General features: G+C 38.9%; 1 protein-coding gene across 7 annotated transcripts in view; it reads right to left on the reverse strand.

Annotated features, from left to right (window-relative positions):
• tenm2 (teneurin transmembrane protein 2) overlaps nt 1–13,604 on the reverse strand; it is a 216,853-nt gene extending 203,249 nt beyond the window's left edge. For all 7 annotated transcript variants that reach the window (XM_037262353.1, XM_037262352.1, XM_037262350.1 and 4 more), the window contains exon 1: nt 13,208–13,604. The gene's annotated coding sequence lies outside the window, so the exon portion shown is untranslated. The remainder of the gene's footprint in view (nt 1–13,207) is intronic.
• Between the last annotated feature and the right edge of the window lie 1,011 nt (nt 13,605–14,615).

Raw genomic sequence — 14,615 nt, forward strand, 5'->3', positions numbered from 1 at the left:
TCATTTATTACCTGCAAGGCAATGGCGAGACATCATCTTTAGTGACGGCGACATGAAATTAGGTCAAAGTCTCGCCTTATTTTCTCTAAATACTGTATTTCTTCTTCGTCTGTAGATATGAGATGATTCATGTCCTAACAAGGAATCATTTGTTTCACACACCAGACAGACGGAGGGCGCATTTAATATGTAATGTGAACGCTTATACGAAAAGAAAAACAAAAATCGAATTTCATCCAAAATTTAGGATTGAGCGATGAGACCTGCAGTGTGAACCTCGCCTAAACACTGCATAAACACATAAATTCAGAGTTTTTTCACCATTTGTCTTCCAGTAACTCCTGTTCAACAACGCTATTCCCATTTTGCTTCAGACTACCACTGGAATTAAACATAAACACACAAGGCTGTTAAAGGGATTTTTCTGGTGCGCTGTCACGTGCTAAATCCATGAAAATCCCTGAAACAAAATCCAGAAAAACAGCATATGGCTTGAGCATTTGTTCTATGATAAAGGCTAAGCACACAGCAATATTTATTTATTTTTTTGCACCAGCACTTTTCTAATGTTGATCTTACAACTGATGGGTTTATTGTTTTGACAAATAGCATGGAGGGCATGTGACTTGACTCAATTCCCTGATACACGCAATTCCCTGATACACGCAATATGTTTAGTCTGTGTTTACAAAATAATTCATGAGACAGAATGTAAAACAGATTGTATATTCAGTGTTTAACCAATTAACCGGATTTATACAATTCATTACAGAAGGTAGTGTCAGTTTTGTATCTTTGCTAATTATAGCGGTGTCTGCTAATTATCCTCTTTAAATTGAGCATGGAGGTTAGTCAATACACTGAGCGCACTGAGTTTCGTTGAACTCAAAACAGTATTTTACGTCAAACAAATTGAAACTGTGACTAAACCTTGAACCAAGAATGCACAGGACAATCTGTTAGCCTTAAAGTCAACATCAAATACATTCTTCAAAAGAACATTTCAAACCTGGATGATGTAGATGACTTTACAGCTACGTAAACCCAAAGACATTGAAGACCTTTACCACAATCATATTTTTCAATCAGCATTAAGATGATGTTGTAACAAAGGCAGTGGGCGAGACAAACAGAATTATACATTTCGCTGAGATAAACAAATGCACAAACGGTAGTGACATAAGCTTTTTATCTGCAGTGCCAAAGCGACAAACAAAAGCAATCTTGACGCCTAGTCACAACTGGAAGCTGGGGAACTAACTTTAAGCCTGGTTGGCCAAAACATATAAATATCATTTATCCTATGTTTTATACTCAGAGGACATATTAATGTATGGCTCGAAGCATCAACTGTGAATCATGGTCGTTCACTGTGAGCTTTTGTTTGTTGCTTGTGCGTGTTAGGTGAGATTAGGGTGATTCACCATGATTTGTGGAACATTCACCGCTTCTGCAGCTAGATGAGCAGGAGACTGAATGGGGTTGCCTGACATGAAGGCATTTCCACAAAGGGTAATGTCACGGCCTCCTCTTTGTTGCCTTCCTTTCTTGCTGCGACACAGGTCTTCCATGACATCCTGACCCAATGTTGCATAGTGTTAGTATCAATACATACCATTATCCATGTTAACATTGCAGTGAATGAATTTGGACATACAGGAAGGGTGTGCACTGATGGAAATGATGATATAGGCCCATTCCCATCGGCAGGCCATAGTGGGTCGAGGCTAAGACATAAAAACAATAGCACATGCTTAAACAATAATAATATAACAATATATGAATTAAATTAAATTTTGTTTGATGGATGGCCAGTCTTATCTACAATGCTAGGTGCACAGGCATACACGCGACAAATACGTTATTGGTGTGGAAGTCTCTGTAATGAGAGGAAAATGCAATAGCCATGACATTGGTATTACTGTGATCCCTTGTTTTTCAAGGGCAATGCGTTCCAGAACGACCCACGAAAAAAACATTGTACAAGTAGAAGCGATATATGTATTATTTAGAAATTTAAACACCATTGTGTTGAAATTTCGAGCAAGTGGTATTTCTTGTTGGCCACTAAAGGGAATGGGTGTTTTTTTTTTTTTTTTTTTTCTTGTCAAGCAATGCAGCATGTCCACCTTCAGAATTACCACACAACACTAATCCAGGTGACATCATGCATAGCAAAACCAAAGTGAGTCACGGTTGCGCATGAATCTCCTGTTGCATTGTGGTCCAGTACAAAATATTAAAGCTTTCTAAATCCTCCCCAATACTTTTACGGGACATTTGCGAAAGGTGAAGCGCAAAGTGGCGAGGGATCACTGAATTGGGAAGATGGTTTTAATATTTTCAGAGGCTAATGTGTGCACAATTATAGATGTCAACATACACTTGATGACAAATGTTTGCAGTATTTGGACATGTTTAGTTTTCATTAGGGCCGGGTAAAAAGTCAACTTCAGAAAATGTTGAAGACATTTTGTCCTAAAATGGATTACCTTAACCAGAATGCCACGGAGCATTTCATCAAAATCCTGGTGGCTTAAAGAGACTTTAAATGCTTGTTGTTGTATTAGCCAATTGTAATAGCCATGGAATCGGCGAATAATATTTGTAAAATTGAGTTAGAATAATGCAATCAAACCCAAGGTTTCAGTATTAATCCAATGACTTCTGGCTTGATGATATATCTCCAAAGAGCAAATGAATGACAACTCTTTACTAATTATTTAACTTTGCCAGATCCAATGCACCTCCGCATTTGACATACTCAAGGTTGCATCTATGATTATTCACTGTATATATTGTCTATGGTAATACTTACAAGTAGTTATCACAAAGGACACTATTCAAGACTGGGAGCTGCAGCGCGGCACGGCTAGAATACAATAGGATCAAATATATGGAGAAAATTAATTACTTTCTGTAAGATATTAAGAATAGCTTAGCCCACCCATGCCACTTAGGTCTGAGGACGGGTCTGATGAAACCCATTCATTCACCCAAGCATTCATCTTTTACTTGCAACTATTTTGGCATTTACAGCGAAGATGTACCGTATTTTCACGAACAAAGGGCACACCGTACTAAAAGGCGCAGTCTCAGTTATGTGTATTTAACACACATAGGGCGCGCCGCATCATAGGGTGCATGCATGCCATGATTTACGGTAAACAAAAAAAAAACATCACGGGAGCAAGAAAGTGAGTTCGGTTGTACTTTATTCTACTGTACTTTATTCTATTATTTAACCATGTACTCTACTCACATTATTGTTGATCGATATTCATACGCTGATTGGTTTACCGCCCCGATCGACGTAAAACGTAATGTCCATCGGGTGCCTGTATATTACGTCTCTGTGTGGCAAAAGTCACACAAAACAATGGCGGTACGTACTCCTTTACGTGACACGTCTAGTCCTGTGATTGTTTTTTTTGTCCTGATCTACGTCTACGCCTGTATATTACAGAAGCCACACAAAACAACTTTACAGATTTTTGAAATTGGTCCACACAAAAGGCGCACCTTCTTAAAAGGCGCACCTTCGTTTTTTGAGAAAATTAAAGGCGTTTATGTGCGCCCTATGGTTGTGAAATTACGGTAAGCTGATTAACATCAATATCCTCTCTCGACAGACAGGCAGACAGAGCGCGAGATGCAGGGATAGAGCTAGATGGGCAGACGGACAGACAGAGACAGAGAGAGAGAGCGAGAGCGAGAGAGAGAGAATGAGACAGAGAGAGAGAGAGAGAGAGAGAGAGAGAGAGAGAGAGAGAGAGAATGAGACAGAAAGAGAGTGAATGAGAGAGAGAGAGAGGTAGCGAAAGAGAAAGAGAGATAGATAGATAGATAGATAGATAGATAGATAGATAGATAGATAGATAGATAGATAGATAGATAGATAGATAGATAGATAGATAGATAGATAGATAGATAGATAGATAGATAGATAGATAGATAGATAGATAGATAGATAGATAGATAGATAGATAGATAGATAGATAGATAGATAGATAGATAGATAGATAGATAGATAGATAGATAGATAGATAGATAGATAGATAGATAGATAGATAGACAATCTGTTGCACACATACAACACAGCTGTGGTAAACATATCAAACAAAAGGTTTGCCTGGTTTTCAGATGTGCTTATTAAGACCTTACAGCTCATCGCACCTAGCTGCACTAATCCTAGAGCCTTATGCTTACTGGTACCAAAGCCAAGTGGCCTTATATAGAGGCTTTCTCCCTCATCCCCTTGTACTATCAGACCTCTCTATGTGTGAGCATCTGTGACTATGATGAATGGACAAAGCAAAACAGGGGAGGGTGAATGTGAGACATTGCACAAGTGAGGTCACTGAGGATAGAAAAAGTGGAGAGCATGAACATGGTAGGCAGGGAGGGAAAACAGTATGAAGAGGAAGGATTGCACAGAAGCACAAATTGCATATAAAAGCAACTACATGCACTCTGCCCCTGTGTTTATGTCCTTCTTTGGCGCGTGCATGTGTGTGCGTGTGTGAAAGCGTGTGCGTGTGCAAGGCCGAGGTAGGTTAAACTTGTACTCCTGAAGTGTTCCCAGAAGAGATTAATCATCCTGTGCTAGAATGCAGCATCTTGGTCATAAATCATCACCTGACCCCTCTCGCTCGATTGCTGCCACACATCGCCGTTAAGTCGGGGTAAAAGGAGTGTCATTCTATAGCCATGGTAAACAAACAAATTATTTTATTGATATAGTGAGTAAAAGCCAAGCAATCTAGATAATTACCACTAACAAATGTATAGTTAGATGTATCCAATAAATCGTTCAAGATCTATGAAAGGGTGAAACAAGCAAATTGTTCAGCTTGTTTCTCACATTTTTAAAGTGAATACAGGGTGTGATCAGAGCTTTAATTGGTACAGGATACAGTCTTGAGTGCAGAGGGGGGAGGAAGTGCTTTAGTTTTATTTTACTATAATTCGATTCATTTATTTATTTATTTATTACAAAAAAATGAAATAAAATAATTGGCCTGACAAAAAACACACATAGCAATGCAAACAAATGTTTGTCTATAAGGACCTTTGAATGGATCTAGAATTAGATCAATTGTAACTGGAAGACCATATATCTTTTTTTTTTTTTTTTTATTAAGCTCATATTTGCATTGTAGCCTCAATGAGTTTAAAATACAATTCAAATAACAATTCATGATCAGTAGCACAGGTGAAAATTGTTATCTTCTACAACATTGATTATTTTATTGGCCACTACAGTGACAATAATAACAGTAATTGCAGTGGGGAAAAAAAGCATTTGACTGGCAGGCTCTCAGTTAGCGCCAGCACAAAAGACCATTTAAAATTTTAAAAAACAAGTTAATTTAGCCAAGGTATACTGTAGTATAGCTGGCATTTATTCATACCATTCTTTATTCATACCTATTTTCCCAATTTGCTGAAATCACTGAATATTTGAAAATTATAAATAGTGCATTTCATTATTATTGGAACTATCTTCGACCCCAAGTAATTGCTAAGACGGCTGAAGCGGCATGGACCTCTTTTCCAAATTATGTCCCAACACTCACACGGAATACGTTGAAGCGTCACTAACGGCGAGTGATATATTTAATTTGTTTCCATGTCGGTTCTTCAAAATTATTCCTTTACACGAGCAGTTAAGTGGCACTAGAAAGTTTGGAGGGGCAATGCCTTGAAGTAAAAAACAATCAAACGTACATTGTGCTTATGCTCTGTGGGAATGTCGATGCAAAGAAAATATTTTATCAATTTTGTAATTTATTATTTTAAGTATTACTATTAATATGGACAATAGCAATGCCATGATTTTAGTGAAGTTAGTACACAGTCATAGCCATGAAAAAATACAGTGTAAAGATACTAAATGTGAAATAATAAATAATACAATTCAAAGATTAAATAGAATTTAGAGCAGTGGTCCCCAACCACCGGGCCGCGGACCGGTACCGGTCCGTGGGTCACTTGGTACCGGGCCGCCAAGCCACACAGGAAAAAAAAAAAAAAAAAGTTTTAATCGACGATCAATTAATTCAGGTCAAGACGCTCGTCCCGGTCACGTGACATGTTTCCCCAGTCGAGCCCGCAAAGCTAGCAAAAATGAGTAAGTATTTATTTTGAAAAATATTTAAAAATTGGCAATTCTCTCCCAATTACATCCGTCGGTTCAGGTCAAGACGCTCGTCTCGGTCACGTGACATGTCACCTCAGTTGAGCCCGCGAAGCAAGCAAAAATGAGCAAGAAACAGAGATGTTTGGAAAGCTTCTTCGGAAAGGGAAAAAAGCCCAATGAGGAGACGGAAGAAGAAGAGGCTACGACTTCTAAGAAAAGGAAAGCTGCATTTAAAAGACTGACGCGCCAAGCCCACTCTGCATAATATGTGGCGACAGGCTAGCTAACGAGGCAATGAAGCCCTCAAAACTGCTTCGGCACATGGAGACCAAGCATCCTGCATTAAAAGACAAACCTTAACCACTTCGGGTGTCATTGTCTCCGATTACGCCTAGATGGGACCGGCTCGTTTCTGAGAAACAAGCTCAGTGCTCCCACTAATTCAATGTAATGGTCAGTTTTATTTTAATGTCGTTTATACTTGTTTTTATGCCAGTCGTATCATTTTATTTCATCGTATTCCTATATTTATTATAAATGTATTATTTATTTATATAAATGTATTATTTAGTTATATAAATCTATTATTTATTTATATAAAGGCCGGTCCGCGAAAATATTTCTGACACGTAACCGGTCCATGGCGCAAAAAAGGTTGGGGATCACTGATTTAGAGAATACACTGTGTGTGTATGTAACAGTAAAAACCTGGTATTTTGCTTAATATTACATTATGGAATAAGAGTTAAACATAATAGTTCATAAACCTCATGGGGGCACTATGTTGGACATTTCCTTCCCGTTGTCGATCAGAAAATACGTCGTTAATGTTTTTCACGTTGCTTTTGGTAGTTGCGTACCGTCACATGACCAAACCTGGAAACCAATGGTTTATGTTGTGTCAAAATTTGGACAATAAAATTTATCAGTAACAGCATGAAAATTAAGAGTGATCTACTTTGTAAATCAATTTACCGTTTGCACCCCTTAATTTTATTCCAGCACTCCAAAATTTCAAATTAGGGGCTACTGTGCTCCAAAAAAAAAAAGCTAGTCTTGGTTAAGATAATTTGTTTATGTATTAAGAAATATGTATTTATTCATTCATTCATTCATTCATTCATTCATTCATTCATTCATTCATTTATTTCTTTATTTCTTTATTTCTTTATTTATTTAACAGTAACTGTATCTGTGGAAGAGACTGCTTTTGTGTCTTTTGTTGTCCTCAATAAGTTATAATTCAGGGAGGCATTCTTTTATTCCCAGGATAGCACACTGTAGCGGACCTACGCTGTATTTCTAGTAACTACACCAATGTTGAAGGGCAGGGAAATCCAGTGGACACTCCCCATCCATTGAAGAAGCTTTTATACCTTTGTGCTCACATTCAGTCACGTCGTACATGTTGCAATTCAGCCAGAAATAAAATGTCTGTCCTCTCTGTGATGTACAAGTGCAGGAAATTGATTCTTTAATAAAAAATCAACAGCCAAGTTTCATTACGTTTCTGGGCTTATTCTTTTTCCCTTGCGGAGCGGAAAAATATCACAGTTTATTAAATTACTTTTCTGAAAAGTCTCGGGGGATGCCATCTTAACTCCCGTCCTCTTTCACAAGGCCATTTTAGACCGTAACTAGGCATGTCTGCTTAGAAAGGCAGGAAGAGAGAGGAAGCAAGCGCATGTAACCAAAGCATGGCAAGCACACTACATTTTCTGAATTCAATGGCTGCCAAAGAGTTTGTGGTAATTCCATTGAATGCAGCAGGGAACTGAATGATCCCACAAATCAAGGTTGAGGGAGTTTGCATACAATAAATGGCAAGGCTGCTGCCATTTGAAATTGCAAATGAAGAATGTGTACAGAGATCCACGCAGGGTTGTACACAGTACGTGCTTAAATGTGTCCACGGCTAAAAAAGGTAGATTCCGCCACAGACAGAGCCTCAGCCTTTATTACCACCACACGCATTTTGAGGACTCTGTGCACGTTTGTATAAATCTAAACATTTTCAATCATGAATTATTTTATGTACAATAATTGAAAAATAATTTTTTTCCTCTTCCATTAAAAGAGTAAAAAATGATTGACATTTCTTTTTATTGCCAAGCCATTAACACGAACACTGTATGTACCTGCCACTAACCTGAGACATTATTCATGAGTTCATATGCTATAAAGCAAATACCGTAATTTTCGGACTATAAGTCGCGGTTTTTTTTCATAGTTTGGGTGGGGGGGCGACTTATACTCAGGAGCGATTTATATACATATATATGGTTTTTTTTCACTTTTTTGGCATTTTATGGCTGGTGCGACTTATACTCCGGTGCGACTTATAGTCCGAAAATTACGGTAGTGTACGTTGGAGACGCTCGACTACTTAACAAGAACTGCAGCAGCAAGCGCACAAAGACCCAGAGGCATGTGAAGAGGTTGAGTTAAAACCAGTCAGTCAGTTGAATGACAGATGTACAGTAGTAACTATCATCCTTAATATCATCCTGCTGTGCCATCATTTGACTTTCAAAACCACCCTTGATCCGGGAGCATAGTCATCCAAGATATCAACTGCTCCCAGAAAGATTTACTTTTTGTAAAGCAATGCTAAAGTTTAGTGTCACAAGCCACACATTTCTATCAACACACACAAGAACACAAGCAATACCAAGTGTTGTCTGAGCTACACAAAGAATTAGCCTAAAGAAATCACGAGGAGTTTACAATTTTTTGCTCATAGGTCACAAACAAGAGGCATAGAAGGGAGGATGATATTTATGAACTTTGGATTTGAATACAAAGTCAGAGAAAAGCTTGCACTTTTGTTCCATGTGTTTGCCACGACAGTGTTTGTATCTATCTATCCACCCACCATTGGGTCCGAGTGAATCACAATATAAGTATTTCATGTCAGTTTATCAATAATTTGTGATTTTTTGCACATATTTAAGCAATTGTCTATCACATTCTAGTTAAAACACGACCAGATATGACCACGTTTTTTTCCTTTGCTAAGTAACCTAACACACTTGTATAATAAATTTTTTTAGAAAAGGTTATCTCTGGATACATTTGTGAACAACTAAAAAATTAAATTGAGCAGAACACACGTTTTTGAACGCAGAAAACAAAGCTAAAAACAAAGAGTTATTTACTAGCGTTAAGTACAATGACACGTATTGTCATAATAGATGCAATTGAGTCTATTTTAAATGTAAAAAAGACATCTGACTGTAATTTGGCAATAGCACAATACTGGCTGTGCTAGAAACAGTCAACCCGCCATGTCAGTTCATTATCTAACTCTGAGTGGGCTCCGAATTGGTTTGGAAGGACAAACTGTTAACTGGGCCCTCAATACCAACATGGGTCATGCCTAGTGTGAAAGCGGCATTAGTGAAATTGGACCCTTGAGGTTTTTTTAATGCTCTTTTCCATCTGTTCGCTCGTGTGAATCTTAAGTGTTGTATGTGTGCAAGTACCAGATACAGCACGAGGGTCACACTGGATATGACAGCCCTTGAAGAAAGCACATTGTCCCAAGAGTGTGTTTATTTGAGTTGCGTGACGATTAATGTGCATACACTGTAGACTGACGTGTTTATGCATTAGGGTTATTGTGTGAAGCCCGGGACTCTAATCCCCTAATCTGCTGAACCTGGAAATCACTGCAGTTATCTGTCAGGCAGGTCAGAAAAGAGCTCAACGCCAAATCACATACACATACATGCACATACAGGCAAACGCATTAACACACACACGCACAGCGAGAGTAATTTAGTCAACAGGGTCAGCCTCATTCAGTCTAATAAAGATTGATGCTCCTCTGTCCAAACCTCACAGGTGTTGTAGTAAACTGTAGACATACGTAACCCAAATAGAAGCATTGAGAGCAGGCAGAGGTTGAGATTCCTTCCAACTATTTTCACCAGTACAGATTCATCGTGTCTGGATAAAAGATAATCTGCAAAATCCATTCCTGAAAGATTGAATCTCAAAAGAAATTCACAGGCATTTCATTCACATTTGTGTCATACAAAATGTCTCCATAGGTTCAATGTGTTAATTTGGTCTGATTATTCTTAGTCTTTTGTGTGTGTATATGTCATTATCGCCAGCTGACCTGTTCAGGTCAGCTTTCCAGTGGTTTTTTCTTAATACTGGTTTTCCTATTGATATCGAAGAAATGTTATCATCATTTGGGTCATGATGATTTGTTATTTTTAAGAACTGGGTCTTCAAAAGGAGGATTAGGAAATAGTGATCAACTTGGTGATGGCAGACAGCTAAGCTTACGGCCCATAAGGTCCAGCAAGGACAGAGACTCTGAGAACCTCTAATGCTCTGACGCTTGTGTTGGTTCTAAAGCTCTAAGGCCTGTCTGTTCAAATATATATATATCCGCAAGTCTGTGTGTGTGTGGGAGGGTTGATGGGTATGTGCCAAATAGGACACCCTGAGGGCTTGTCTGGAGCTTTTGGTTGACATGGCCTGCTGCTGTCCAGTGTGCTCCTATTAGTGCTAGCACATATGCAAACATATACACCCACACTCACAGAGATACAAAATAATGTTATACAAAGGTAACAAAATCCTTGCACAGTATAAGTATATATCTTCACAAAAAATATTACCATATACATATAGAACATAAACATTATAAAATATATAAAAAATTACCATATACAGTACATATTTTTAAGTGTATAGTGATCACACTGCAATCTGAAGGGTTTTTTTTTCTAATTGTACAAGCCTGTCAAAAGCTCAGTTAACTTCAGAGACTGATAGATCACACACTCATGACTGCTTGACAAGATTTAAAGGTGTAGGAGGCAAAGGTATCGAGGGAAACTCTGTGGGTTACATGGATTGTGAACTCAGCAGGGTGTCTCGTCATCTCTCTGTCATGGTAATAGTTAATAGTAACTGCTCGACTATGACACCCCAAGCTAGTTGGTAGGATTTTTTCCCCTCCACAGCACCCCACCAGAAAGTGGTTGCACTATTTTCTACAAGCATGTCAAATGAATCTTCATTCCCTAATGAATGGCTTCCTTCAATGTACTGCAGATTGAAAGTCAAATGGAGCTTTCAGCCTAAATGTTTTGTGCTATAACAATTTTTAAAACTTGATCAGTGTAGGACTGTAACTCTTGAATATTTTTAGAATCCAGTATTCTATCGATTGCTCCATCAATAATCAAATATCCATTCATCCATACATTTTCTGTACTGCTTGTCCCCACGGGGGTCGCGGGCATGCCGGAGCCTATCCCAGCAGTCATCAGGCAGTAGGGGAGGACACCCTGAACTGGTTGCCAGCTAATCGCAGGGCACACATAGATGAACAACCATTTGCACTCGTACCTATGGGCAATTTGGAGTGCTCAATCGGCCGACCAGGAATCTTTTTGGGATGTGGGAGGAAGCCGGAAGGCCCGGAAAAACCCACGCGGGCATGGGGAGAACATGCGAACTCCACACAGGGAGGGCCGGAGGTGGAATTGAACCCTCCTAACTGTGAGGCGGATGTGCTAACCAGTGCGCCACCCCAATAATCAAATAATTTGATTACATTTTAATTTGCATGAAAGTGTACTGCAAAACAATTTCTATTGATTTACTGTTGCTTATTTGGTAGCGGACATGCTAACCAGTGTGCCACCGTGCCGCGGTGGATTTAGAATCTAAATTTACTATTTATTTCATTTTATCTTAGATTATTCTAAGGTAAAATGAAATTGCTCTAAACGAATACTCGATTATTAAAACGTTTTTTAATTTCGTAATTGAGCATTTGTCAATTTATCACTTATTTAGACAGCTCTGGGTTCGTGTATATACATCACTAATTATCTGAAACAACCGGCAAACCCCCAAAAATGCAGGTGTAGGGGCTGAAGTTAGTGTGTTGAATCATTTCCACTAATTGGCTCTCGCATTTTTGAGTGCTGAGAAATATCACCTTTTCGCTGTATGGTATCGATGTTTTCAAATTATGTTTTAAAAGCACATTGTTTTGTTTGCTTTGGCTTGACTGCAAAGAGACAAACAGCTATTGCAGTGTGGAATGTGGTCACTATCAAGAAAACTCTGTTCAGCAAAGGTATACCTTTGTCAATCGTGCCCAAAACATTTCATTGACAAGGCTGTCTGGGTTTGATTTAATAAAAGAAAGAAATGCCTTTCCTCTTTACTTTGTTGTGTGCCTTCATGGACAGTGGCCATATGTAGCTTTTGAAAAAGTGTTTTTCTCTGCGTGTTATGGTACCTACATACTTTTTAGAGGACGTGCAGGTTGACACAAAATGTAAGAGTCATAAACGAACCATTAATGCAAACTTGATATTTTACACAGAACCTATATACTATGAACAAATACTATGACAGCTTAGACCATGTACTTAATACTTTGCCACTGGAAGAACTGTTTCAGAACAGAATAAAGAGCAACAAATAAATGAGGAAATATGAGAATACAAATGTGATCATGAGGAGACACAATAGTGAATCTCATACTTAAAGCCTACTGGACACTCGGTCCATGACATGGTGACACAAGAGCATCTTTATCAGGTGCGAAGAGGCTGACGTGCCTTGTCCAATATATAACAAATTTAAATAATACATACACACAAAACAGCCAGATTTCTTCTCTTTAATTAAACCCCCCACCCCCCCCCCCCTTTTTTTTTTCTCTTTTTTTTTTTTTTTTTAACAGTATGACGCGCGTGATGGCACTCTGAATGTTTGCAGCCTCCGGAATACCTGCTTTGAAAAATGCCTTCGCTCTAGAAAACACCGCACTCACAACGCAGCAGCGCAAACAGGCGAAAGAAGAAGCACGGGTCGGGCCATTGTCAGCCAAGTGCAGTCTCTCCCCATTCATGATCGCAAATATTATTCCATGAAAGGCATCTCAATGTCATGACGCTGCTCTGCTCCACACACGCTCTTTGACACAAGATCGCACCCACGCGTCGTATATGCTACGCGCGTCCACAGAAGATGAACACAATAATTTTAAGCGTCTTTGCTGTCTTTTAAAACGTCACGTACCTGTTTTCCCAGATATGTGCAGCGTTCAGCGTATAATCCTCCGTCTTCGATTTGCAACTTTTTTTTTTTCTTGCCGCCAAACCAAACGGGTTAACACGTGTATTTCAGTGCATACTTTTCTTCGCCTTGCTGATCCCGATAAGGTGTTACAGTATGCGGACAAAATGCGGAAGGAGGTGGCCAAAAAAACCTCCCGCGCAACATACGCGGGACTCAAACGGTGCAATCCATCCGGTGTCAAAGCAGGTAGCAGGGAAACAAAAAAAACAAAAAAACGAGAGCTAACTTTATAAGATGGCCATACAGCTGACACACGCAGCAGTGCGCAAACGTCGAGCCCCCAATGAAGAGAACGAGGCAGACGCGCTGTCGGACATACTGTGAAGAGACATCAACAAACGGCAATGACCGAGGCTCGGGAGCGCGCGTTCACGGTCGAGCCAGCGGTCATTATTATTATCTGGGCATGCAGGCTTTAATCCACCGAGCACTGCTGGTTGCAGCAACATCCTTAGAAGAGGCGGTGTGAAACGATTCAACTCTTGATTGTTCAACGTTAAAGGAAGTTATCTGATATACTATAACATATTAGAATCAATTAAGTATAATTAGTTTAATTATTTTCGTCATTATCATCCATTTTCCTATCATTTCATATACAGTATGTATTGAATGGACAAAAGCTTGAGTGAGAAAAAATTACATATTAAAACAAATAGCTGGTGGCTACATTGGGTGCAGCTGCACAATTAGCCGTGAAGAAAAAAAATGCACTTACCAATTTTGAATGACACTCACAGGTATTCCGTTAAACAAAAAAAAATGTTTTCTTGTAGTTTGTAAAGAGGACCAAAGCTTCCGAAATAAATAATAATGAATTAATAACAATGAATACAAAAACAAACACGAAAATGTATATATATAGATATATATATCTATATATATACATAAAAAAACTGATTCTAATAATTCAGGTAAAATGACTGTTGTGGGCAGGAATACCAAGTGGATTTTGATCAACCGATAAGTGAATAATTCAACCCAAGACCCACTTAGGACCGCTCCCGCATTTGAATGACATTGACTGTTTACATGCAGACAATATCCGGGTTAAGGTCAGAATTTGGGTTTCTGAAACAATCGACATAAACCGTTTACATGCCTCAACGGACAGAGCGACACACAATTAAATCTCCCTATTGACCTACTTTTTCCCGTCAACAAAACACATTATACTCAGTCACTCGACACCGGAATAAAAGTCTGTTTACTCCTCGCTCAAAAAGTGTGCTTTTCTGTCGCGTCTCCAAGCTATGCCATGATTGTTTACATCTGCTTATTTTGAGTTTGCTTGCCAGACGTACAGACTTATACACACCTGCATTCTGTCTATGTACACTACGTCATT

The sequence above is a fragment of the Syngnathus acus genome, chromosome 10 (assembly GCF_901709675.1).
Source record: "Syngnathus acus chromosome 10, fSynAcu1.2, whole genome shotgun sequence".
Taxonomy (NCBI): domain Eukaryota; kingdom Metazoa; phylum Chordata; class Actinopteri; order Syngnathiformes; family Syngnathidae; genus Syngnathus; species Syngnathus acus.